The following is a 27,118-nucleotide window of genomic DNA, read 5'->3' on the forward strand; positions in this document are numbered from 1 at the left end:
TTTTTGCTTTCAACTTTCATGCATATTACAAAGAACTTTAGAGGATAGGAATAGCCTGTTATATTTACCCATGTATTTACCATTCCTGTTACTCTTTCTTTATTTCCAATGTCCCAGATTTCTCGTGGTATCATTTCCCTTCTAAGATGCTTGCTTTAGCATTTCTCTTAGAGCAGATCTGGTGGTTCCGAACTCGCTTAGATTTCCTTTATTAGAGAATGTCTTTCATTTCTTTTTATTTCTAAAGGATATGCTCACTGGGTCTAGAATTGCAGATTGAGAGTCATTTTTTTTCAATCCTTTGAAAACGTTTGCCAATTTCCTCTGGTCTCCATGGTTTCTGGTGAGAAATCTGAAGTCGTTCAAATCATTGTTTCTCCATATGTAATGTATCCTTTTTCTAGCCACGCCAGACGTCATCTACTTTAGTGTTTTTTTAAATCTTTTCTTTTTAATAATTTTGTCGTGGTGAAATATATAAAACAAAAAGTTTGCCATCTTAGCCAATTCTGAGGCATTAATGACATTCACCATGTTGTGATACCATTACCACAATCTGTTTCCAAAATTCCCATCACCCTTAGCAGAAACAGTGCTATGGGTTTATTTCTGAACTCTCAATTCTATGCCACTAGTCTAACTGTCTGTCCTTGTATCAGTACCAGACTGTTTTGATTATTGCAGCTTTGTAGTATGTTTAGAAATTGGGACATGTGAGTCCTCCTACTTTGTTCTTCTTTTTCAGAATTGCTTTGATGATTCACAGCCACTTGAAGTTCTGTATAAATTTGAGGATTGGCTTTTCCATTTCTGTAGAAAAAGCTGTGGACTTTTGATAGGGATTGTGTTTAATCTATAAATTGCTTGGGTAGTATTGGCATTTTAGGAATATTAACTCTTTAATCCATGAGCACAGAATGTCCTTCTGTTTACTTAGGTCTTCTTTAACTTCTTTCAGTAATGTTTTATAGTTTCCAGTGCACAAATCTTTCACCTCCCTGATTACAGTTATTCCTATATATATTATTCTTTTAGATGATAATGTAAATGGAATTGTTTCCTTAGTTTCCTTTACAGAAATGCACATCACTGATGTATAGAAACCTGACTGATTTTTGTGTGTTGACCTTGAACCCTGAAAATTTGCTGAATTAGTTTATTAGCTCTAGTAGTTTTCTTCAGGAGTCTTTGGGGTTTTCTATGTACAGGATCATGTTATCTGAAAAAAGGTATAGTTTTACTTCTTCCTTTCTGATTTGGATACCTTTTTTTTTTTTTGCTGAATTGCCCTCCCTCTAGGACTTTTGAAATAGCTCCCACCTCATCTCCTGTCCTCCAGGCTCTCTCCCCATCTGCTGCCCCAGGAAAGAAAGCCCACAAGGCTATGCAGAAATAAAGACAACTTCATGTATCTGGTTATCTAAGGGAGAAGGAAGGCAGTGGTGGGAATTTAAAAGTGACCTACAAAAGATTAAATGCACTCAATATTAAAATGAAAGTCTATTAACCATAAAACTTTGTTTTACACATTTTTAAAATAGGCTTCAGTTTCATATTATGGTCAGGTAAGGTAGTTGGGAAAGAGGGGAAGTTGGAAAAGGGGGAAGTCAAGAGGAAGGACAATGGAGGGGGAAATGCCCAGAGAAGACACAGAGCAAAAGAGCAGACCTGAGGGAGAGAGGAGCCCAGGGGAGGATGGGAAGAGAGAAGGGGCCGTGTTGTGCAGAAGCCTTTGATAAGTTATTAACAGACTTCGTTCTTCATTTGGGTTTGGGGATGCAAAGTGTTACTGCCTCGTATCACTAACACCCAAGATGCTGATGAGCCAGCTCTTCAGTGGCTCTTTCTCTTTAGATTTTTCTGTCTCCCCTTTCAATAGGGACAGCCCCATCTGCCCAGTAGAGGAGACATATTAGTTTGGTAATCGGTGGACAGATGCCAGATCTGTCTTGTATTTTCTTCTCTTTTTACCCCCAGTTCCAAACAGAATGCCAGCAACGTGGTAGATGCTCAGTGTGTTTGGCGAAAGGGCGGACGGGTGCGTGGGTGAGTCAGCACTTCCAGGTGGAAGCGATGTGTCAGAGGATGGATTCTTCAAGGGTGGTGACATCTACATCTGGGACTGTGGGGAATGTCAGTGATTGCTGCCACCTGTCCCTGCCGCCCACTGGCCCCAGGCTCTGATGAGCAGAGCCTGCCTAGTCCCTCTTCCCTTCAGATTCTACCACTGATTAAGAGCCCTGACGTGATATTTGAATAAAAATAAAAAGGCAAGTTGATCTGCCGAGACAGAATTACATTAAGGAGGATGAAATTAAAGGCTTTTCATGGAAAGAGATCTCCAGGATAATTTGATGGAAGACTTTAATTATTTCAAAGTACCCCCAAAAAAGATGCTTTAAAAAAGAATTCATTCGGGGAATCCCGTAAAAATATTATGTATGTGTATCTCTTTGAGTCTTTACAGCTGCTATTGATCTAGGGGGCTGCTGGCAGCCCAGGAAAGGGGGGAACTTGAATATTCTGCCCCCCCCCCCACATGTGCTATAACAGATGAGGCAAGGCTCTGCCACCAAGGGAACTGAAGACGAGGGAGAGGGAAAAAATGTGTTTAAATTGCTTAGGTTAGACACCAGAAGGAACTTGAAACCATTTCACCTGCTTTAATTGAATTGACATGATACTTTCCTGGAAGGAAGCTAAAGAGCTTTCCCTGTCCTTGGGAGAAAGGATGGTGTCTCTTACGTGGGTGGGGAGGTAAGCTTTTCAAGAGGTTGTGCTGTTTCAAGGCCATACAGGGTGATGGTTCTAGGACCCAACGTCTTATAGCCTTACCATCTTTCCACTGCTGCACCAACACTGCTTCCAGGGAGCACTCAGCTTAATCCAGGCTTTTCCCAGGGAATACTAGGCTCCTTGAGACCTCGGAGTTCACTCAGTCCATCCCTCTACCTGAGCTGCCATTTGGACCCAATCTCAAGGATTCCAGAGCTGCCATCCATTAATTGCTCTATACCCACATAGTCTGGAAACTCTCTTGCTGTTCTTTCAGCCCTTCCCCACTTGTTCAGGGCTTATCAGGAGAAGGCTGGTAGAGTCAGATAGCTAGAGCTTTGTAAGGCAAGGGAGACTGAAATGTTTGCCTTATGGTCTGCTCTGAAGAAACATCCACCTGATGAGACTGACAGGGAGCCAACTCTAGCAGTGAGATGGCTAGGTACACACTGAGGGTCAGCCACCAGTTGTTTATGTGCCAGCTAAGACCATGGAGGCTCAAGGGGTCTGTTCCGGTACACAAGACCCTGGGCATCCTGGTCGTTGGCACCTGAGAGAAGTGGGCCAGGTGGAGGGCAAGCCTGGCCCTGTCCTTGCTGGTCTTGTCTTGGGAGGTCCTGGGCCAGCACTGGGAGATGCATCTGGAGTTGTATGGTTCAGTGTTCATCAATGTCAGCAGTCTGCTTTATTTACTGTCGTATCCCCAGCGAGTAGCACATTTGTTGTTGTTGTTAGTTGCCATCGAATTGGCTCTGACTAACAGCAACCAATGTACAATGGAACAGAACATTGCTGGGTCCTACACCATCTTCATGATTGTTGGTATGCTCAAGTTCATTGTTGTGTCCACTGTGTATTTTGAGTGACTTCCAACCTAGGGGCTCATCTTCCAGCACTATATCAGAGAGTAGTCTGTTGTGATCCATAGGATTTTCAGTGGCTAACATTTGGAAGTAGATTGCTAGGCTTTTCTTCCTAGTCTTAGCCTGGAAGCCCCACTGAAACTTGTCCACTGTGGGTGACCCTGTTGGTATTTGAAATACTGGTAGCATAGCTTCTGGCATCATAACAACATGCAAGTCACCATCTGACAGATGGTGGTGGGCCTGGCACATAGTAGTCATTGGATTAAAATTGTGTGATGAGTGAGAATTTTGGAGCCTAAGTTCATTCACAGGAAATTACAATACCCATAGTTTACTCACAAAATTGACTTTCCATGGGAGCCTTCACTGTCCTGGTCCTCCCCGAAAGAGGAGCCACACAGCATGGTGTAGGCAGAGCACCAGACTGGAAGCCATAAACCTGGGTCTAGTCCTGGCTCTGCCCCCAGCTGGCCCTGGGAGCATGGGCAGTTCACTTCCCAGAGTCTCTGTGTTCGTAGTTAGCTGCCGTGGAGCCAGCCCCCAGTGCACGGCAATCCCACGTGCATCGGAACAAAATGCTGCCCAGTCCTGCTCCATCCCCATGCATGGTTGCGGATTGGACCATTGTGGTCCACATGGTCTTCATTGAATAAGTTTCAGAAGTAGATTGCCAGACCTCTCTTCCTAGTCTGTTTTAGTCTGGAGGCTCCACTGAAGCCTGTTCAGCATCATAGCAACACACAAGCCTCTAATGACAGATGGGTGGTAGCTGCACATGAGGTGGATTGGCCAGGAATCAAACCTGGGTCTCTCTCATGGGAGGTGAGAATTCTACCACTGAACCACTGATGACTGACGCCATCTACAGTCTCCTTGTGCTCTAAAAGGGGCAGGTATGGTTGTGCTAATTCCTTCTAGCTCTGAAGGGGACTTTCCTTCTCTCTTCCCCCTCCCTACTCAACCCTTTGTCTTCCAGAGCATGCCAGACTGGGAGACGGAATGAGGCCTGTAGTGGCTTCTGCAGCTCACGTTCCTCCTGTCCCCACCTCCTGCTCCCTTTGTGTAACTAAGGCCTTGTCCTTCCTTTAATGATGCGCTGCATCCCTGGCAGCTCCTGAAGACAGAGTTACCTCCTGGGAAGAAGGGCCTCTTGTCCAGAGGTGGATGCTGCTGGAGCAAAGCCGTCCACAGAGCTGCTGCTGTTTGGCGACAGGCAGGACTAGCCTGTGGCTTAGGGGCACCAGACGCGGACTTGCAGGAGCTATGCAGGAGAGCCTGCCTCAATCTTGTCTGAAGCACCTGAGCCAGACAAGCAGAGAGGAGGGTCTCAAGAGCTGCCCTCACCTGGCCTCATGCTCCCCATTTCCAGCATGGAATCATTCTTAAAGTCATAACAGAGCACCTCGGGGAATAAAGAAAGGCTGACAGGAACTCCAAAGTAAGCTCCTGAGCTTGGGTCAGGTGTGGCCCACAATTTGCTATGTCCTCTAATTCTTCTGAGTCTCAGTTTCCTTATCTCTAAAATAGGGCTGAAATGCATGTGGCTGTATTGAAGATTGCAAGGGGCAGTATACGGGAAAACCCTTGAAAAGTGCGAAGGGCTATCTCAGCCTGAGGTCTAGGGGGTGAGGAGCAGCCTGGGACAGGGCAAGGGCACATTACATGGAGGGGGTGTTATTAAAGTGGTTAGGTCTGATGAGGAACTCAGAGGTTTGGCAAGCTGTCAGGTGGAAGGAGGTCCAGTGGACTTTGTCTTCACCACTGGGCTTGTCATCTGACACCTCTGGCTCAGGCCATGGACTGGGAGAGCTGTCTTCTCTCCAGCTTGAAGGAGTCGTTGATTTTGCCCAAAATATAGATCTTCAACCTATAGCACCAGGAGACCCCAGTCACCCCCACATCGCTCAAGGCCTCTTGGCCGTCTTTTCCGTTGGCTGAAATAAGGGAATCTGACTCTTGACCTGTTTCTGGTATTCACTGGATTTCTCTGACCACCACCCTCCCTTCTGAGTAAGAACACCTGTGGGGGTTAGCTTTACCCAAAGAATTTGGTCTTGGTCCTTGGTTTTTGAGAAAAAACCTCTAAAAACTTTGGAATTTCCCCAGTGATTAAAGTGTCTTTGATGTAGCCTTTAGACCATACCTACCTATCAGGTTATGTGGATGAGGTAACTCAGGTGGGGTCTGGCCAGGCCAGGAAGGTGCACCAAGATAGCAACTGTGTGATGTCAGCCAACCTGATGGGTGTGGTGGGGTGGGGGTGGGGGGAGACTGGAGGATGATTGAACCAACATGACTATGTAATGAGGCTCCAATAAAGGCTCTGGACACTGAAGCTCCATGGGCTTCCTGGTTGGTGAAATATATTGATGCACATGGGAGATAGTGCATTCCATTTGGGAAGTGGAAGCTTTGCCTTGGGAACCCTCCCAGAACTCACCCTATGCAGGTCTTTGTTTGCATTCTTTTTCCTATAATAAACATATAATAATAAGTATAGCACTTTCCCTGAGTTCTGTCATTCCAGCAAATTATTGAACCTGAGGCAATAGTGGGAGCTAAGAGGTAAGAAATGAGAGGGATTGGGGACGCCTCAGCTTACGGCTGGCATCCTGAGGCAGTAGTGAGGAAACCCAGAATTTGTAGCAAGCAGGTCAGAGGTGATGGTGTCATGGGAACTCCAAGCTTGCAGCTGACATCTGAGGTCCTGGGCAAACTTGGCAGTCTGGAGGACTGTGCCCTCTACCTTTGAGGTCTGACCTAGCTCCAGGTGGTTAGGGTCAGAGGAAGAAGTGTTGTACATGCAGTTGATGTCAGAACAGAAGTGGGACAGAGGGGAACAGAACTGATGATACATTGATTTGGATTGATCAACACATTTGGTGTCAGAAGTGGGATTTGATTTTTTTGAGCAGCACCCCTTGGAAATAATAAGTTCCCCAAAGGCAGGGCATGTGCTCTCAGGGTCCTCCTAACAGCACTCAGCACTGTTGCTCATGTGGAGAGGGGCTTGTTTGCAATGGCACAAGGGTTGTTAGCTGCATCCCTGAGGTCCTGGTCTATTTCACCAGTGGGTGGAGGAGGAGGGGGAGATGAGTGACAGAGGGGCCTGAGGAAGGCCAGTCCATGGGACCTAGGTAGGTTGAGTCCTTGGCTGTGGCATCAGCTCTGGGGGCTGAGAAACTTCTCTAGAGAGGGTGTAAAACCTCATGCTCAGTTCTCTCTGTTATTTTTTTAATACCGTGAAAAATAAATGTGAAGTAAAGAGGGTTTCAGGGAAAGACCCATCCTTCTTCCTTCCCTCCCTTCCTTCCTTTCTAAAATATTTATTGAGCAAACAGTATATGCCTTACCCTGTGCTAGGAAACCAAGGGTAAAGAACATTCTCCTGCCCTCTTAGGAAATCACCATCTAGTCAGAAAGGTGAGAGTAACAAGGCAGCGAAAGTAGGCATTCAGGCACTGAGGGGAGGGCGTAGGCAGTCAAACTTGGGTGAACTCGAGAAAGCCTGGTGTATCAAGGAGGGCATGATGGGGGAGGTGGCCTAGAGCTGGGCCTTGGAGGACAGGGTCAGTTTGAAGAGGTGGAGAAGGCAGGAAAGCATACAGAGAGAACAAACCAGTGCAGGGCAGGTGGCTGGTGATCTGAATTTGAATGCTGTCTGTACCACTGAATACCTATGGGGCCTTGGATAACCACCTTCCTGTGTGAGCTTCTGTTTCTCCATTTCAAAAATGGAGGCAATAGTAGCATATTCCTCATAGGTTGTTTGAGGGTTTAATGAAATTAAATATGTAAGCTACCTAGGGCCAAGCTTACCCCAGAGCACCTATTCAAAAATGGTAGCTATTGTCTTTCAGTAGCTGGTACTGCTGGCTGCCCTCTACCTTTCATTGCTCCTCCTCTCCCTTCCTCCAAGCCCTCCCTGCTTCTCCTCAACCACCTGGAGGCCCCTCCCCTGTGATGGGAAGGCACTGAAGCTCCGCTGGGGCCACATGTGCACCTGGTTATGCGCTGAGGCCTCTGGCCAATCCTCTCTTCCCAAGCAGACCTGTGAGCAGGTATGAATTAAGCCCAGCTTTTTTTTTTTTTTTTTTTTTTTTTCGCCTGCCCTGCTCCATTGTCCTCCCAGGCAGAAAGTTTCCCTGCCAGGCCTCTGATGTTTGTATTAACAACTCCAGCCACCTTTTCCTGCCATTGTCCCCCCATGCTGGGTGGCTGGGGAGCTGGCCTTTTGTTAGGAGCGGTGGAACGCAGTGCCCTCGGAGGCAGCGTCTGCCCACCCCCCCAGGAGACTGGCATTTTATGTGTACCAGGGCAGAGGCCCCTGTGCTAATTGGCCCCATCCTGGCTGTCCTGGTGTTAATCCAATATCGTTGAGCTGTGATTGGACTTGGAAACCTTGGGAGCAGAGTACCCAGCACAGAGATGAAAGGGAGCTGGTGTTTGTGCTGGGGGCAGGGTCACTGTGGGCCCGGAGCAGGGAGCCTCCCTTCCCAGCCAGGGTCCTGGAGCCCAGTGGAGCTCATTCCGCAAGTGAAGTGGCTGGGAGGTTTTTTTCTCCCCCAGCTGTAGGCTGCACCCTTTGCAGGCCCCCAGCTGCCTCACCCATCACCCTTGGGTTGAGCTGAAGGCCCTGTATCTCAGGAACAGGAGCTAAGCCCCTCAGGAGTGGACAAGCCAGGTCCCTGGTGACCTGCTCTTTAGCCCAGACAAAAGGCTCCTAGACTTTTGTGGTGCCATTCAGAGAGTGTCTCTGAGACAAATCGAAACATGCTTGAAGGCCAGTGAATGTGAATGTCTCTGGATGCCTTTAAAGTGCACATGCTCCTGGCAGCCCGCTGGGAAGAGAAAGCAGCCCAGGGTTTGAACCATGAACACTTGTGCTGATGGTTCTGAGCTAGCAGCCATCTCCAGCTTTCTGTGGTCTGCCAGGAACATGTGAAATCTGGAGAGGCAGATTCCTGATTCTTCTCCCCAGGCTGTGGCTGGGCTCTGGGTGGCTGGGACCCATCTCAGGAGCTATCAGGTAAGGGCAGAGTGCTGGTGTGGTCCACAAGTCCATATTGTTCTGAGCAAAAATGAGGAGATGATTTAAAATTAGCTTTGCTGCTTTGAAACTCTTTTCCAGCTCCTTTTATGCACTGCTGTTAGATGCTGATGGAGGGTAGCATGATATATTGGGGAGTATCCTGACCAGGGAGCCCTAGTGGCACAGTGGTTAGGAGCTTGGCTGCTAACCAAAAGATCAGCAGTTCGAATCCACCAGCCACTCCTTGGAAACCCCGTGGGGCCATCCTGTAGAGTCCCTATGAGTTGGAATTGACTCAATGGCAACGGGTTTTTTTGGTTTATCCTGACCAGAGGTTCTGGAGTCCTGGCTGAGGGCCTTGAGCAAGGGCCCTTTGCTGGCGGGACTTATTTCTTCATCTGTAAATTAAGAAAGTGGACCTGCGTCATCTTTGGGCTCGTGGAGAAGCACTCTAGATAAGTAGGTGAGAATGTGTGTGGGCTGTAGTGTAGTGTTGGATGGTCTGGGTCCTGGCTCTGTCATTTACAGGCTGGATAACCTCTCCCAGGGGACACTGGTGGTTCTGTGGTAGAATTCTTGCCTTCTGTGTTGGAAACCTGGGTTCAACTCCTGGCCAGTACACCTCATGTGTATCTACCACCCATCTGTCAGCGGTAGTTTGTGTGTTGCAGGCTGCCCTCTGTTTGCTCCATTGCGTCTGGGGTCACCATGAGTCCGGCTGACTGAACGGCCGCTAACAGCAGCAACAGCCTCTCTCAGCCCCAGCTCTCTCGTATTGCAGAATGTGAATGACTGTAGCACCTGCCTCTTAGGACTGTTGTGAGGATTAATAAAAGCAAACCAAACCCATTGCCATTGAGTCGATTCCGACTAATAGCAACCCTATAGGACAGAGTAGAACTGCCCCATAGAGTTTCCAAGGAGCGCCTGGTGGATTCGAACTGCCAACCTTTTGGTTAGCGGCTGTGGCACTTAACCACTACGCCACCAGGGTTTCCATGAGGATTAATAGAGACACATGTAAAGCACTTGGCAGTGTCGAGCTCATAGACAGCACTCAGTACGTGCCAGCTGTTATACTTGCTTTCTTTGTACTTGTCATTGTTATTATGTGCCCAGTTGAGGGTTCTTAAGCCCTTCTCAGACTTTGATGTGTACATAAATCACTGGAGGATCTGGTCAGTCGGGGGTCTTGGGTGGGGCCTGGATTCCACATTTCTAACTAAGCTCCCAGGTGAGCCCAGATTCTGATGCTGCTGTCTGTGGCCTCACTTTGAGTAGTGGTACTTCCAGTGTTGATGCACAGTGTAGGTGACGTGTAACACAGGCCCAGGCCTCAGAGTCAGGTAGGAGTCTATTAGGGTCCATGAAGAGGTGTGTTGAGCCTAGTAAGCACAACAGTTGCCCCAGGAGGTGGACACAGACACCTCACCAGGGAAGCGTGAAAAACAGGACAAAGGCTTTTGGGCGCAATGAGCTCGGGGGAGGTCTTTCCAGCTGGTGTCATGAAAGAGATTTTGAACATGCTTCTTTCCTTGAACTCCTAACGTTCTCATAACTTGCTATGATTGTCTCATGAGTATGAGCTTGTGTCTCCAATATGTAAAGCTCTTGGAGGACAAGGGCCTTGTCTCATAATGTCTTTATCCCACATCTTCCAGCACAGTGCTGGGCTTGTAGAGGGCCTGTGGGATACCTGTGACTCGGGAATATTTCTTAACATCTTCTCCATGCTCAGTTACCATGCTGGGTAGTCCTACCTCTGGGTCACCTCCATGCTTTGAAAACTGGAGGTTTAAAACCTACTCCTCCTGGCCCCAGTGCCCCGCCCCTCCCTCTGCCTGGCCACTGTCTTGGTGAAAACCTTGCTCTTTCAGGGATGGCGCTCAAGTACCACTGCCAGTGTGTCCAGGAGCTGAGATGGTTCATGAGGGTGAGAGCCCCTGCAGCCCCTGTCCTACCCCTAGCCAACCCCCAGGTGTGGTCACAGAGAACAAGCGTTTCTCTGAGGCAGTGGGGTGCGTGTATTCTGTGTGCTGAGAAGTGGGGCAGGTGTATGCTGTACCTGAGTATTGCTGCAGAAGAACATGTGGGCAGAGGGAGCTGAAGATAATACCTTATGAATTGTTCGTATAGTAACCCACCTTGGAGTGCCCATGTCCTTTCCTTTGGCCCTCGCAAATAACCTGTGGGGTGGGCTGATTATATCATCATCCTCATTTCACAGACCAGGTGGTTCACCCAGTGACAGTCAGATGGTGGTACTTTGATCTTCTGACTCTAAGTTCAGTGCGCTTTGCCTTGAGTGACAGCTGCCCGCAGGGACACCAGCATCGCGGGAGGGCTAGTGTCTGTCAGTCAGTCGTTCAGTGACAATGATTTTGGAGGCTTCTTTGGCTTGGAGCTTCATTTAAGATGAAGTGCCATTAATACGGTAATTATCATTATCAGCACATTTAAAGTACTTTAATATTTGAAGCCATGTCAAGCTTTTAAAAACTCCCTAAATCAGAGAGGCAGTTACTCCGGGGCCAGGCCTCGTAGGAGTGCCAGCCCTCCTGGATGAGGTGTGTAGAGAACCGTTTCCGGCGATAAAGGGGGTGCCCTGCAGGCCACTGGCTCTTTCCTGAATTGTCCAGCCCTGTTCTGTGTACCTGAGCGTCTCCAGCTGTCTTAGAACCTTTTGATTTGGAAGTCTTCAGCGTATTACCTGTGTCTGAGGTTAGGCTGCTGCATCTGCCAGGGATGGTTCTCAGTTAGGGGCCTGAGAGAAGCTTCTAACTTTTCTTGTTTATTAATAAAGATAAATTTTAGGTATTAAAACTGTACCGATTTAACTTTTTTAAGTAAAGAGGGAAGCGAAAGCGACATATTCTCTAGGTGGAAGGGGAGGGACTATGTCAGCATTTGAAGGCCCCTGAGCAAGGAGGATAAGGAGGCTTGGTGGCAGAATGGTTAAGCCCTCGGCTGCTAACCGAAAGGTCGAAAGTTCAAACCCACCAGCCATTCCTTGGGAGAAAGATGTGGCAGTCTACTTCTGTAAAGATTACTGCCTTGGAAACCCTATGGGGCAGTTCCACTCTGTCCTACAGGGTCATTCTGAGTAAGAATTGACAGCAATGGGTTTTTGTGGAAGCAGGAAGGAGGAGTCCTTGAGGGCCCCAAGAGTTAAGCACTTGACTACTAACTTGAAAGGTTGGTGGTTTGAACCCCCTCAGAGGTACCTTAGAAGAAGGGCCTGGTTGTCTGCTTCTGAAAGGTCACAGTTATGAAAACCCTGTGGAGGACAGTTCTACTCTGATGCACATGGGGTCGCCATGAGTTGAGATTGACTCAAGGCAATGGGTTTGGTTTTTGTTTTGAGCAGGGAGGGGCTGGGAAAGGAAATGGGAGCCCCTCTCCCTCCCCTTGCTGACATTGTGGTGGTTTGCTGAGGGGAGTGAAATATAGGCAGAAAGCAAGCCTGGCTGGGCATAGGGTTTTTGAGAGGAGGGCCCCACTTGCAGAACATCTACCCATGGGGTGCTCAGAAAGACCACCGCAAACCTCTTTGCTGGTACGAACTGAATATCATGGAGCATGGGGGTGGGGGACTGGAGGGATACCATAGTCGTTAACAGTGCAGACTTTGTAGGCAGCCAATGTAGGTTCAAGTCCTCGTGCTGCCACTTACAAGCTGTGTAACTTTAGAACAGCGGCTGCACCTTTCTGAACCTCATCTCCTCAGTGGAGCACTTTAGGCTTGGCTTTCAGTTTGTGTGCAGATTAAGAGCGATAATGAATGTAACGTGCTTGGCAAAATGCCTGACATGTTGTAAGCCACCTAATAAATGGCAGGAGGTAGACTCTGGTCCCCTGTGTTTGATGGCACTCTTTTTCTCAGTTTAGCATTGTTAGAGTATTCGTTGGCTAAGATGACAACTAACATTTACAGAGATGGAGCTAGGATTCAAATCCAGGTCTCCTGACTCCAAAGCTCCTTTTCTTTTCAGCAGTTGGTGCTGCTTCCCAGGCTGCTTCCCAGAAAGGGCCCCACCTAAAGTGCCAAGCCCCCTGCTCCGCAAGGGTCCTGCCTGGTCAGCCCCCTGCCGGGTCTGTGTGAATGGCCTTGCCCTGGCCGTTATGGAGAGAGCCTCCCAGGCACAAAAGACTCTTCTAGCCTGCCAGCCTGCTTTCCCCAAAGAGACTTCAGAGAGAGTCTTTGTTCCTCTAGGGACTCATTTGGGTTGAGTCTGTCAGACAGGGGACCTGTTGCTATGTCTGGAAAACCCAGTGATCTGGAGACAGCGGGTTTGGGAACTGCACAGAGACCAAGAGCAGAGCGGGGAGACAGTGAGTGAGAGCTTCATCCCAGGAACTCTCACAAGACCCTTGCAGGAGGGAGCAGATTCCTCCCTGCCAGGCACTAATCTCTCCCTCCTTACAGCCAGTCTCCCTGCCCAGATCACAGCCACCAAGCACATGATCACCTGCCTGCTGCAGCAGGTGGCCGGACTGAGCGGCCTTTCAAGTCTTGATGCCTAGGGAAGCAAGGTGCATATGTCCCCCTGCCCTTCCGTTGAGCTCAGGCTTGACAGCCAGGGAGCAGAGCCCCTGGGGAAATGAACTAGGGAGGCTGGGGGACCTCAAGTAGCCATGGCCTTTGTTTCCTGCCCTTTTACCCCCTTTCAGGTAGAGCCTTGGTGGTGCAGTGGCTAAGCCGAGAGGTCAGCAGTTGGAACCCACCAGCCCCTCCATAGGAGAAAGATGTGGCAGTCTGCTTCCATAAAGATTTACAGCTTTGGAAATCCTATGGGGCGGTTCTCCTCTGTCCTACAGGGTCACTATGAGATGGAATCAGGTTTGGTTTTTTTTTTTTCAGGACAGAGATGATCGGAAGGCATGTGTGGAACCCTCATGTTAGGGTCCCTGCGATGTGTCTGGATCCTCCTCTGCTGATGTGAATTTTTCTCAGAGGTCATCTAGCTGTGGAGTTACAAACCTAGCAATTCCCCACCTGCTAAGAAGGTAAAAAAATATTTGGGTAATTCTTGGAAACCTGATAGGACTGTCCAAGTTGTACTGAATCAGTTATGTAAATTTTGAGACATAGGTCAAAGTCCTGTTTGTTCTTTGGCAGTATAAAATTGCAAATTCCCTGGCAAGACTTGTACCAGGACACTCAAGTCATCTGTGTGGCTCCCCTCCTGCCCTAAGCTCATGTTGTACTTACTTGGGGCTGACCCAAAGGCCTGGCCACTCTACTCTCAAAAGCAGGTTTTCCCGGTGAGTCGTAGCTTACAGTTTAGATGCCCAAATTGGCCCTCCCTGGCTGTGCCCAGGAGTCCAGCTGTGCTGTCACCGTTGCTCAGTCTCCTGGAAGAAGAAGGAAGCTTGGCAGTGTCACACAGGGCCTGCAGCTAAGCAGTGGCATAGAGTAAGTTGAAGGGTGTTAGGAAAGTGCCCACCACCACCACGTTTCTCTCCTTGCCCCTGCTGTTCCTGCCTGGCATAAGTCACTATCTTAAATTAAAGCAATTCTGCTTTATTAAAAGGAAAGTCCCCCAGGGAGGGGTAATACTGTTGAACTGCTATCAGTCATGGGCAATTTAGTATGAATTAATTAATTCTGTCTTGTTCCTGTGACTGCAGAATGAAAGAGGTAAGGTGAAGGATTGGGAAGGGCGTAAAATCGCTAGATGATTATGGAGAGATAACAAAGTAGGGGAGCCAAGGACATTGAAGATAGGCATGACCCCTGCTTTGCCAAGTGTCTTAGTCATCTAGTGCTGCTGTGACAGAAATACTACAAGTGGATGGCTTTAACAAAGAGAAATTTATTTTCTCACAGTCTCGTAGGCTAGAAGTCCAAATTTAAGGCGTTGGCTGCAGGGGAAGGCTTTCTCTCTCTGTCAGCTCTGGGGAAGGTCCTTCTCATCAATCTTCCTCAGTTGAGGAGCTTCTTAGCACAGGGACCCTGGGTCCAAAGGACGCGCTATGCTCCCAGTGCTTCTTTCTTGGTGGTATAGGTTCCCCTGTCTTTCTGCTTGCTTCTCTTTTTATATCCCAAAAGAAATTGGCTCAAGACACAATCCAGTCTTGGAGATTGAGGCCTCCTTTATTAACATAACTGCCGCCTGCCCCCTCCCCCATTAACATCATAGAAGCAGAGTTTACAACACATAGGAGAATCACATCGGTTAACAGAGTGGTAGACAATCACACGATACTGGGAATCATGGCCTCGCCAGATTGATACACATATTTTTGGAGGACACAATTCAATCCATCACACCAAGTTATCTCTTATCTTTTAAAAAATTGTTTTAGTATAAACTTTCGGATGGAACTGTATCAAACGTACCAAAAAATTCGTAAATCGTCAGTGTACAGCTTTGAATATTCACAGAGTGAACACACCCTGTATCCAGCACTGATTTAGAGATGGCACCCAGTTGGCCCTTTCGAGCCCCCAACCACTACTATGCCCGCCGAGTGTCTGCTCTCCGGGCTTCTAAGCTATGGATAACTTTGGCCTGTTTTTGAATTCCATGAACATGAAATTTTACAGTATATTTCTTTTGTGTCATGCTTTTCATTTCTTAAACATTCTGTTCGTGGGACTCGTCCATGATATAGTTTGTTCATTTTCATTACTACGTAGTGTTGCATTGTATGACTATACCACCATGCATTTATTCCGTGGTTGATGGATTTTTGGGTGCCAAGTTTTTGGCTATTATGAATAGTGATACCTTGAATATTTTTGGACTTGGCTTCCTTATTCTTTTTTTTTTTTTTTAAAGACATTCTCTTGGGCATTCCCTCTGAAGATCCCACCACAGGGGAGCTTGAGTGCTCTTTGATCCCCATCACCCTCTGTATTCCTCCACGAGAGCAGGAATGTTAAACAGTAGTATCTTCAGTTCCTAGGCCAGTATCTGGCACTGAGGAGGTGATCAAAAGTGTTGGTTGAGTGAATGGATGAACAAGTCTTACCTATGTCACAGTTTTTCCAAGGTGTTGTTTTGGTATCTAAGAAAAGCAGCCTGGGGAGGCTTTGGGAACAACTGTAATTTCTCCCTGGAAAGAATGTTGCTTACTAGACTCTAGGGGTCCTCTTGGATCCTGGGTGTCCCTGAGAATGGGGCTGGAATCCAGGACCACGGACAGAGGCATCTGGCTGGCAGGAGCAAACTTTTGAGGGAGAGTTCAGAGTGTCCGTTGAGCAAGTGACACTTGTTAGCACCTCCAGGGGAGAAGTCTCATCACATGGAGGATAGTAACCCACTCCATGGTTTGCAGGTTTCATGGTTGCCAAGAAGACATGACTCACACACAGGCATTGGACAGAACAGCAGTTTACTCACACAGAGGAGAGTCAGCGCAAGGTCAGCTTTAATAGTGGGCGTCGGTCCCTCATGGCCAGTGGATCACTTCCCACAGTGGCTGATATGGGGAGATGGTCTGCACGCACCCCTCTTGTGCAGCAGGAGAAGGACCCCATTCCCTCCCCACTGGAACAGGTACAGAAATGTGGTTGGTGAGGTGCTGTATAAGGCATATACTTAGCTAAACAGTTCCTGGGAATGTGGGTATGTGCTCAGGGGAAAGGAGAGGGATGTGCTGATGGGCCAGCAGCTGCTATAGGATGTGTTTTGGGTCAAGATGCTCCAGTAAAAGGGATTCATCCCTCACTTTCATCCTGTCCGAGATGCCAGATTGACACATCCGGTCCTAAGCACAAGGTTCATTTGTGGGTCGCAGGGAAATGTGGCAGGCTGCGTGCACACTGCCCCCTTCCACAGTGCCCCTTAGAAGTCAAGCTGATGTAAAACCAGCTTCTGTCCCCTTTGTGTCTCTGAGGACCCTGATGTCATCAGGCTCTCTGGGCGTAGGCATTTGGTAGACAGACAGGAGGGGAGGGGGCATGAGGATTAGAAGAAAATGGGGGAAAGATGCAGGAAGGAAGGGAGGAGAAATAGAAGAGGTAAGAGGGAGAGTGAACACATGAACAGTTTTTCTTCTTCTTTCCAGAAGCAAAGCACAGGGGAGAGCCAGACAGGCACGGAGCCAGTGCTCTTGGGGGAAGCGAATGTCCTCATGTTTGGACTGTATTGTTTTCACTAGTAAGTGACAAAGTGGAAGCAGGAATATGAGCCTGTCAAAATGCAATGTCAGGGTGCCCTGGTGGGATAGGTTTTTTTTTTCTCCTGGTTCTTGGCAAATCCCTTTCCCAGGCACAGTGGCTTCCTAGGCTTCCCGGCAGAGCAGTGTTGATTGAGCATGTTATTCTTTATTCATACACCTTTTGCTGAGCGCATAATAAATGTGCTGTAAATTTCAGTGCTTTAGAGAGAGCCTGACACATAAAACAGGACTACCTCCCCTAATATCGCTGAGGCTGGTCAAATTCCACAGACATCAAAGTCATTTGGGGTGCAACTGCTGTGTTTCAGAAGTAAATGTTACTTGTTAAAGAAGATCAACACCCAGAGTAATTATTTCTTGGGGGTGATCTGAGTCTGAAGCTGATTCAATCTATTCACTTGGCTTAGCCCAGTTTTTTGCCTGGTGAAGTATGTCAGCGTGCTTAAGGCCCACACTGCAGAATACCCCTTCCTTCTCCTTCTTACAGAGCCACACCCCACCACACACACTGGTTATCATGTTCCTAGCAGTGGCATCCAAATCTCCATCTTATATATGCATCCCATTAATTTAACAATTACATAGCACTTACCATGTGCCAGGCACTCTTCTAAGCTCTTTTACAAATATTAACTCATTTAACCCTCACAAGTCTATGAGGCACTTTTTAAATACCCATTTTCCAAGTGATGGAAATAAAGCACAGAGAGGTTAAGCTACCTGCCCAAGATCACACAGCTCATTGGTGATGGAGCTGGGATTTGTTGCCAGAGTCCATGCTTTACTGTGCTCTGCTGCCTCTCAGTTATATCTTCTAAATTGGCATAAGACACAGAGGCCTGCCTTTTTCGGGGATTAGAAGTAACTTTCTTTGCCTTTCTTAATGTCATCCCTATCCAAGGTGGCCCTTGACCTTGGAAGAGCAGAGGGTCAACCCCTGGGAAAGAAATCACAGTCTACAGAGTACGCCAGCCCCAAGTCCCAGTGAACCAGGAGCACCATGGACAGATGTGGAATGGTGAATTTAGAGCTCAAGCCCAGAACTGAGTTCTGGATGGAAGAATTCCAAGGACCTGCTCTTTGCATTCCTTATCTTGCTAGAAACACACACCACACGTCCTCCTGGCATCTCTGGGATGGCTGTCCCTTTCTCCTGCTTTTTTCTTTCTCTTCTGGGGAGGTCACCCCACTCCTGCCCACAAGCTCTCCTCTGGTGGTCTCTGTCTCAGTGAATAGCACTACCACCCACCCAACTGCTCAAGCCTGGCAGTCATTCTTATTTCCTGTTTCTTCATGATCCCCATCTGATCACCAGGTCCTCAACTCTGCCTCCTTTGAAGGTCCCAGATGTAGCCACGTCTTCATGATCTCTTACCAGGACTCCTTCCACACTCACCCAATTTCTTCCCAGACTCTGGACTTGACCCCTCTCCTCTAAAACTGTTTTCAAATTGCAGCCAGAGTGATCCTTCTATAAGTAACTCTGATGATGTCACCCCTTTGCTTAAAACTCTTCAATGGCTCCACATCACCCTTAGACTCAGATTTGTTGCCATGGCTGCCAAAGCCTCGGATGATCTGGGCTCTGCCTCCCTCAGGTGCCATCTTTTCAGTGCTTTCAGTTTACTCAAGATAGCTCAGCAGGCTGCTCTGTGTGCTGTCTCCTCCTCCCACTCCTCCCCTTCCCTTTGGCCGATTCCAACTCATTGTTCAGGTCTCAACTTAAATGTTCTTTCTTCTGAGGAGTCTCCCCTGATCCCCAAACCTGGCTTGGGTACCCCTTCCCTGTGTTGTTCCCTGGAGTCCAGGAAACACTTCCTCGGGGTGATCCTGTCTACTTTACCTGAATCTGATGGCTACCTGTGTGTTTTTGCCAATACATGCGGTCTGTCTTGTACACAATTGTGTCCTCAAAACATAATAAAAGTTTGTGGAAGATAATTTTTAAAAAATTGTTTTAGTGAGTACTGTCATGAAAAAGGCACTGATCTAGCAGTCAGGAGACTTGGGTTTTAGAACCTGCTCTGGTACACACTCTGTGGCCTTGACTAAGTCATTTTCCCTCTCTGACCCTCATTTCATGTCTGTAAAGTGAAGTGCTGGCGCTAGTTGATCCCCAATGGCCCTTCTAGCTTCAAGGTTCTGGGCTCCATCTTCTGATCTGAGAGTTCACGCTCTTCGTCTCCTCTGGCTTTCCAGGCTGTGAGAGGCCCACCTTCTCCCTGCTCCTTTTGGTGGTCCTGTCGTTTCAGGGATGTGCTAGAAGCAGAGCCTGTCTTTCTGCGTTCAGCTGTGCTCAGACGTGGCCAGTGGTGGCCTTGGGCTCTCCTTTTATCTAGGACAAGAACTCCTTGAAATTCTCTGATGTCCTTCTGCCCTCATCTCATTTGCTGTCAGAACATTGCAAACTGGAAGCTTCTAATGCTTCTGTCCCTGAATTGTCACAGTGATCAATAAAAATAGGAAGTGTTAAATCTATATGCCTTAAGGCTGCCCTTCCCTGCAAAAATAGGGAAGTCCTGGTGGACTAATAGCCTTTAGTCAGCACTGTGAGTTTTCAGTCTTAAAACCCATGTACTGTTCAAGTAGTTCTCATATTCATTCATTCAGCACGTATTTACTGAGCACCTCCTATATGGCAGGCATTGCTCTAGGTGCCTGGGACACATAAGAACGAAGCAGAACAAATCCCTGCTTTCAGGAAGCTTGCATTTTAGCAAGTGTGTGGGGAAAACCCATATAAATAAGAAATAAGTAAATTATATCATCGATGCATGTGTACTGTGGTTTTGGTGAAGAATATTGAATATACTGTGGACTACCAGAAGACAAATCAGGCTGAGAAGAAATACAACCAGAATACTCCTTAGAGGGAAGGATATCGAGACTTTGGCTCGCTTCCTTTGGATACATCATCACGAGAGACGAGTCACTAGAAAAGGACATCACGTTTGGTAAAGTAGAAGGTCAGTGAAAGCAAGGGAAGCCTTTAGTGAGGGGGACTGACACAATAACCACAACGATGGACTCGCACGTACCAACGACCATGAAGGTGGCGTGGGCCCAGGCGACGTTCCATTCTGCTGCACGTAAGGTCACCACGAGTTGGGGTCACTGGATGGCAGCTAACAACAATGATAAGCTAGGAGGTTATAAGTGCTGTGGGAACAAGGTAAAGTAGAGCAGGACAAGGAGGGTAAAGGCCTGCTGAGACTTAGAGATTTGAGTCAACGCCTGGAAGAAGGTAAGGGAGCAAGCCAGGCTCAGCTGTGGGGAGAGCGTTCCAGGCGAAGGGAAGAGCCAGTGCAGAGACCCTAGGTGGGGACATGCAGGGTGTGCTCAAGGGACTGCGAGGATACCAGGGCTGCTTGTAGATTCTGCAGGTCAGGGTATTCTGTCAGAGCTCAGTGTCTGGCCAGAGAACGCCTACCACTGGTGTTTGTTGGAGGTTAGAAGACAGGTGCTGGGCTTCCAGCCAAATGACCTGCAATTTGTCTGAATGGTGCCACTTATTAAGCCTAGTCTGGTCCTGTGGGAGAAGCTAGTGGGTCAGAGTCACACAAAACGTTTGCATCCTGGCTCATCACTTATTAGCTTTGTGATCCTTGGCAAGTTACTTAACCTCTCTGAGTTTCCATTTCTTTGTCTTCGAAGGAAGGCTCCAACACAGGTCTCATAGGGTGGTTGTGGGATTTGATGGAATAATTATATGGGTGCACCTAACTGCCCAGCACAATGCTTTGTGCAGAATAAGTGCCTCATAATGTTTGTTCCCCAGCATACCGCTTCCCCTGGTCTTTGGGCAAGGTGTGATTTTCTCTGAGCCTCAGTTTCTTCTTCCAAAAACGAGGACAGTAACCCCTGTGCTGCTTACTGCCCAGACGTGAAGAATTATCAAGTCACACAATGTAGATAAGAGTACTTTCTATACAGATGGGACATGCGCAGGGGCAAGAGCTCTGTGCACATGTGTGTATACAGGCCTGTGTGTGCACTGTGTGAGTGTGTGTAGAGTTCTGCAGGAAACAGGTGGGTAGGTGTTTTTATGATTTCATAAATGCTACAAGGACAAGAACGCTGTGCTTTTGTACAAGACCTTATAGGCATAGTACAGCACCTTATAGGCGCTCAGTCCATCCTTGTTGAATGAATGAATGAAATGGTGGTGATGGAAATGCTCTTTGCTGGATTAAGCTTGTGGATCAGAATCGGAAGAACCATTTGCAGGCTTGTTTATTTGAACCATTGCAAATTCTGTTTATTGAGGACTTCATTATGTGCCAGCCATTGTACTAAGCACTTCACATGCATTTCTCATTTGAAACTGCCAACAGTCCTATGAGGTAGGTGCTGTTATTACTCCTGTTTTATAGATGATGCAACAGAGCTTTAGAAATTCATGCCTTGGTCACAGGTAGTAAATGAGGGACCTGTGATTAGAACCCAGCCTTCCAGAGCTAACCACTTACCCACTACCCTGGATGCACTCCTGAAATGTCATTGCATGTCAGTCTCTCATGATGAGGAGGAAGGACCCTTTTGCTACCAGGCCAGGAGGAGAGTCCAGGGTTGTAAAGTCACGTCTCAGGTCACCGACAGCCCTTCCACTGAAAGGGGAGAAAGGGAAGGGATTCCCTTTTCTTGCCTGCAATAGAAATCATCAAAGACAAGGATTGCTTTCTGCCACGTACCTAAGTTTGTCCCTTTCCTCTTGGTCTCAGAGCGTGTTAAGAACTTGGTAGAGATACGAGAGCTTTGGGCCTCATGTTTTCCGCCTTAGGTTTCTGAAACCTGAGGGTACATATATACTTCCTTCAAGACCAGCGTAGGGGTGTCTTTCTTTGCAAAGCCTCCCTTGAGGTCCCTGGGCAGCACTGGGAGCTCTCTGCCTAGAGCCAGTACTAACTCATGCCTTGGCTGCATGACCGCACGTCCCAGCCTATGTTGGGCGGCTGTGCTGTGCCTGTCTCCCTGACACATGTTGAGCCCCTTGCCAGATGGCCTATGTATCCTGGCTTTCCGTCCACATGCAGCTGATGTCTGTGAAAGCATGTTGAGTGAATGGGTGAGTCATGTGAATAACCAAGTGAATGGTCTTCATGCCCCACTGCTTACACCAGCCTTGGTGAGCCCATCACCTACCTCTGATCCCCCAGTGCATGTGGGGTTAATATCAGGGAGGCTGCCTTCCTAGGGGGTGGATCACCTGAGTGGGGCCTAGAGAAGTGCTGGACATCCTGGGCACCCAAGCGCACTTAGGACACACCAGGCTGTGTGTGCTGACCCAGGTCTTTGCCCCTTCCTCTCCCATCTGTGGCGGTGCTGGGCTGGGTGGCCAGCTGGGGGCGTCTGGAAGAGCCTTTCTTCTGCGGGTCTGGAGCGTTCCCCTTCTGGCGCCTGTGCTCACGTTCCCTTGCCTGCTGGCTTCTCCTTGTGGAAAACGAAAGAGTTGGAAAGTCGCTCTTCCCTGTGGTTAATGTGTTCCATGCCCTGCTGTGTCCCCCTGTGCTCAAGTTCCGGGCAATTACCCTCCTGCCGGGTTTTGTTGCTGAGCATAGCAGGTGGGCCTTGTTTGTAATTCACTGGCACCATTAACGCTGGGTTAGCACCATCAGGGCGACCGATCCTCTCAGTGCCCCTGGGCCCAGATGCCATTCCCTAGCAGGATGTCTGTTGGCTTTGGGGGTCCAGGCATTTCAGAGCTCATCCAGATCTGGTTTCTCCAGTGTAAAGCATTGAAGGACTTACTCTATTGGCAGTAATGATCATCCGCACTAATCATCCCCCGCTCCCCCCGCCGAATAATGGTGATTCGGCTCTGGACAATCATAGCAATAGTAACAATAATAGCTGTCAAGCATTGAGCACTTGGTACTTGCAGGCAAACTGTTCAGAATTGCACCTCATTTTTGAAGGCAATCTTAGGAATATCATACATTTTCTCCATCTTGAGGGTGGGGAAACTGAGGTTTGGGGAGGTTAATCACTAGGAATATCATACATTTTCTCCATCTTGAGGGTGGGGAAACTGAGGTTTGGGGAGGTTAATCACTTCCCCAAGGTCATATACCTAATAGTAAGTAGGGAGTCCCTGGGTGGTACAAACAATTCATGCACTTGGCTGCTAACTGAAAGGTTGGAGGTTTGAGTTCACCCAAAAGCACCTTGTAACAGCCATCAGAAGCCCTTTGGAACACAGTTCTACTCTGATACACATGCGGGCTCCATGAGTCAGAGTCAACTCGATGGCCACTGATGGTTTTGCAGAGCCCAGACTTGGGGAGCTCTGTCTAAAGTAGGTGCAAAGCTTATGCTGATCTTCAGTATCTTGTCCTGCCTCCCTCTTGGATGAATCGCGAAGGTTTGTGAGTGACGGGTGGGTTGTAGCTCAAACTTGCCATTCTAATTATTTTTCTGCTAACATTGATATTAAAATGAGTCACTGAGTAGGGGGAAGATGAGTAGGATTAAAACATCCTCTATAGGTTCACTTTATTAATTAACCCATCATACATTTATTGAGATCCAACTAGGTGGAAAACATTGTCCTAGGTGTTCCATAGAAAAACCTGTTGCCATTGAGTTGATTACGACTCACAGCAACCCTGTAGGACAGAGTAGAGCTGCACCATAGGGTTTCCAAGGAGTGGCTGGTGGATTCGAACTGTCCACCTTTTGATTAGCAGCCTGAGCTCTTAACCACTGCACCACCAGGCCTTCTTCGTAGATAACAAAGGTAAATTATCCATCAGTATCTCTGAGAGATGGGGAGTCAGACAGGTATTCTAGAACACAGGACACGGAGAGAAATGTTACAGTGAGGGTGAAGGGGGAACGCTAAGAACTAACCAACCACAGAGATCTGATTTGGAAAAAACCTTTCTTACGGTTTGATTACATGTTATTAAAACACATTTCACACATAAGGCCCATTTGATCTATGTGACACAGACAGGACAGGCAGCATGTCTCCCGTTTTATGGGAAACTAAGGTGCAGAGAGATTTTAGGATCTGACCACAGTCACACAGGGGACATGGAGCAGAGCCAGGCTTGAACAGAGACCCTGGGACCCGTATCTACAAAGTCACTCCCATTAGAGCCCGGTGTTTTGGGTGGCCCGATCCAGGCCTGAAGGTACTTTGGCTCCTCCAGTGTCCTACTGAGGCTAGCTCTGGAGCCGCCTGAACTCTGCATTCCTTGGGGAACCACAGGGTATCCACTCCTGCCCAACTCTTGGCTGCTCAGAAGCTTTCTTCTCCAGTTTGCGGCGTAAGTCCCGGCTGTCTGGTATTCAGGCAGTATCGGTCAGTTTCCTACAGGGTCTGCTCCCAGCTGCATTCTCATCCCCTTCACAGGTGGCTAAGTGCCCATTAACCGGCCTCTGCTCTCCAGTCCGTCCGGCACGCCATGGTCACATCAATTTCCCTGAGGCACAGCTTTGGTCCCATCACTCCCTTGCCCGGAAACTTCCAGTGGCTCTTTATTGCCTAGGGGATAAAGTCCAAACTCCTTAACCTTGGCATTCGAGGCTCTCTGGAACCTGACATCGACACTTATCTCTCTCTGGCCCCTCAGACACGAGATTCTCCTACCAAATTGGTTCATTCACCATCGTCTGGACACCCCTTGCTTTTCCCAGCACTTACCTGGGAGGCCTTCCTTCCTACTCAGCACTTAACCTTGGGGCCCATGTCTTCTAAGAATCTTGCTCAACTGCAGGGCCCAGGAGTGACCTTCTACCTCTGTCTCCCCAGCTCTGCTCCCTAACTTGACGACACAGGCTACCCTGCCTCGTGAAAGCTGCTTCACTGCAATCATGCATCATGAATTAAGGGGCATGTTGTTTTGCTTTTCTCGTGAAGACATTGTACTTTTCCAGTAAGCTCCTTGAGGGTAGACACCATACCTGAGAGTTCGGGCCTTCCATCAGTGTCTAGCACAGAGCCCAGGAAGGGCAGGAATGCTTGCGCAGCGCCAGGGGATTGCCGGGAGCTAGGCAATGTGTCCATAGCCCTGCCGAGTGGCACAACCTCTCCTGGGAGGAGGTCCAGCACTCGGCAGTATTGCTCTCCTCCTTCTGGCAGCTGGAGGTCTCTGGGTGGCACAAATAGTTTGCGCTTGGCTACTAACTAGGAAGTTGGTGCTGTCACCCAGTGATGCCACAGAAGAAAGGCCTGGCAGTCTACTCTCAAAAGGTCGCAGCCGTTGAAAACACTGTGGAGCACAGTCCTACTCTGAAACGTGGGGGGTTGCCGTGAATCGGAATTGACTCCACGGCAATGGGTTTGCCTTGGTTTTGGTTTCTGGCAGCTGAAGGTGGGCTCTCAGGGTTAGATACCCATCTCACCAGCGACCCTGCTGGGAGAATGCTGAGTGCAGCAGGGACAACCCACTGTGTCGCTAAGGAAATCAAGGCCTGAAGAGATGCAGTGACTTTAGAAGGGGAGGGGGCCAGAGTCTTCAGCCTCTGGACTTCCAGCACACATACTCGCCCAGCTCTTGGCCATTTCTGAGGCATCCCCAGGCCACTGGCAGAGGAAAGGTGACTGTTGACACAGAGAGTGGTGTACTCTTTGGTGGCCTGTGATGGATGCAGAAACTGAGAGCAGTTTTTGGAAGGGTTGTGCTCTGTATTCCTGACCACCTTGGAGACCAGCTAAACCTCACAGCCCTCCAGGCTCCTTCCTTCCTTCCTCTTGCCAGGGCCTGGGATCCAGGCAAGAACCAGAGCCAGGGGTCTCTGAGGCTCATGTTGTGGCTGCAGGTAGACTCTGGCAGGTGGTAGCTGTGGAGGAGGAAGAGAGGTGAGCACCATAGTGAGCCTCTGTGGCTGGGAGAGGCTGCAGGTCTCAGGGACAGACTCCTAGGGTCAACTCTGAGCAGAGTTCCTACTCATACTCCCCTCCAAGCAGCCAGAGAGATGAGAAGCAGGGTACCTGGGGCAGGCAAGGAGCAGCCCAGAGAGGTCCACGGGGCCTGGGGAGACCCAGCGTTCAGAGTGCACTTGAGCTGCGCGTGTAAGCATCCTTAGGCTGACTCTACAGAGCAGGGGATCAAGGCTTGGGAAGTGCCCCAGGAGCCAGTCGCTGAGAGAATCAAAAGTCGTCATTGTTTTTTAAATTATTGGCCAGATTTTTTAATTGAAAAAGCAATTTGTCTCTTAGTTAAAAATGCAAACAGTAGAGAATGCTTTAGAATGCAAAGCAGGTGTCCCTTCTACCCCTGTCTGCAGGTGAGTCCTGTGGTCCCAGAACCTCTCTGCCCCTCAGAGAGCCTAGAGGGAAGGGAAGGGAGGAAATGGAATGGACCATCCCTGCACTCTTAGGCAGTTGCCAGAGATTGTTCTAGCTTGAATGGCATCAGTGAAATAAGTCTATTGCTCTGCATTTTGAAGGGGACCCACCTGTATTGGTGTGGATCTTTATTTTTAAATATCTAGCTCTCCTATCTCCACATCCACCCCTGGAGGTACCAAAGGGGCTGCTTCTGGGTTTCCCCGAGGAGTGCACGTGCCCAGGGTAGCCGCTTCCTCACCTGCTCTGGCAGGGCCATCCTTTCTGACAACAATGTTGTAGCACCAAGGAGGTTGATGGACATGTGAACCGGACAGGTCAGGACAGGTGGGTGAGATGGAGCCAGGCCCTGGGACAGAGCCCCATGGCTGTGACTGGCCACTCTCAGCTTCAGAACTTGCCTCTTTGTCTCTAGCATCAGTTAGAGTGCCTTCCTCTTGCTTTGACCTCAGTGGGGCTGGAGAATTTCTGAGTGCCATCATCTGTGAGTCTGCGATAACCCATCTCTGGCTTCCAATGGCTAAATTCTGACTTCATCTCCCCCCTCGCGTCACACAGCTCCCACCGCTGTCCCTACCCTTCTCTTCTCCGGGTGAAGTAGCCCCAGGTCTTTTCAAATCTCTTTATGGAAGTTGCGATGCATATAGTCTCACTTTGAGATACTGACAGGCTTCTCTAGGATAGCCGCCCCCCCCAGACACCTAGAGAGAGCCCCAGATGGGGGGGGGGCTGTGACACCCAGAGAGAGCCCTGGTGGGGGGGCTGTGACACCCAGAGAGAGCCCTGGTGGGGGGGCTGTGACACCCAGAGAGAGCCCTGATGGGGGTGCTGTGACACCCAGAGAGAGCCCTGGTGGGGGGGGCTGTGACACCCAGAGAGAGCCCTGGTGGGGAGGGGCATAGGTGTGACACCCAGAGAGAGCCCTGGCGGGGATGGGGTAGGTGTGACACCCAGAGAGAGCGCTGGCGGGGAGGGGGGTAGGTGTGACACTACCAGAGAGAGCCCTGGCAGAAGAGGGGG

General features: G+C 48.8%; 1 protein-coding gene across 2 annotated transcripts in view; it reads left to right on the forward strand.

Moving 5' to 3' along the window:
• The window catches only part of GRIK4 (glutamate ionotropic receptor kainate type subunit 4), a 519,693-nt gene that overhangs the window by 118,022 nt on the left and 374,553 nt on the right, over window positions 1–27,118 (forward strand). For both annotated transcript variants that reach the window (XM_049856800.1, XM_049856801.1), the window contains exon 2: window positions 13,535–13,680. The gene's annotated coding sequence lies outside the window, so the exon portion shown is untranslated. The remainder of the gene's footprint in view (window positions 1–13,534; window positions 13,681–27,118) is intronic.

The sequence above is a fragment of the Elephas maximus genome, chromosome 17 (assembly GCF_024166365.1).
Source record: "Elephas maximus indicus isolate mEleMax1 chromosome 17, mEleMax1 primary haplotype, whole genome shotgun sequence".
NCBI classification, from domain to species: Eukaryota; Metazoa; Chordata; class Mammalia; order Proboscidea; family Elephantidae; genus Elephas; species Elephas maximus.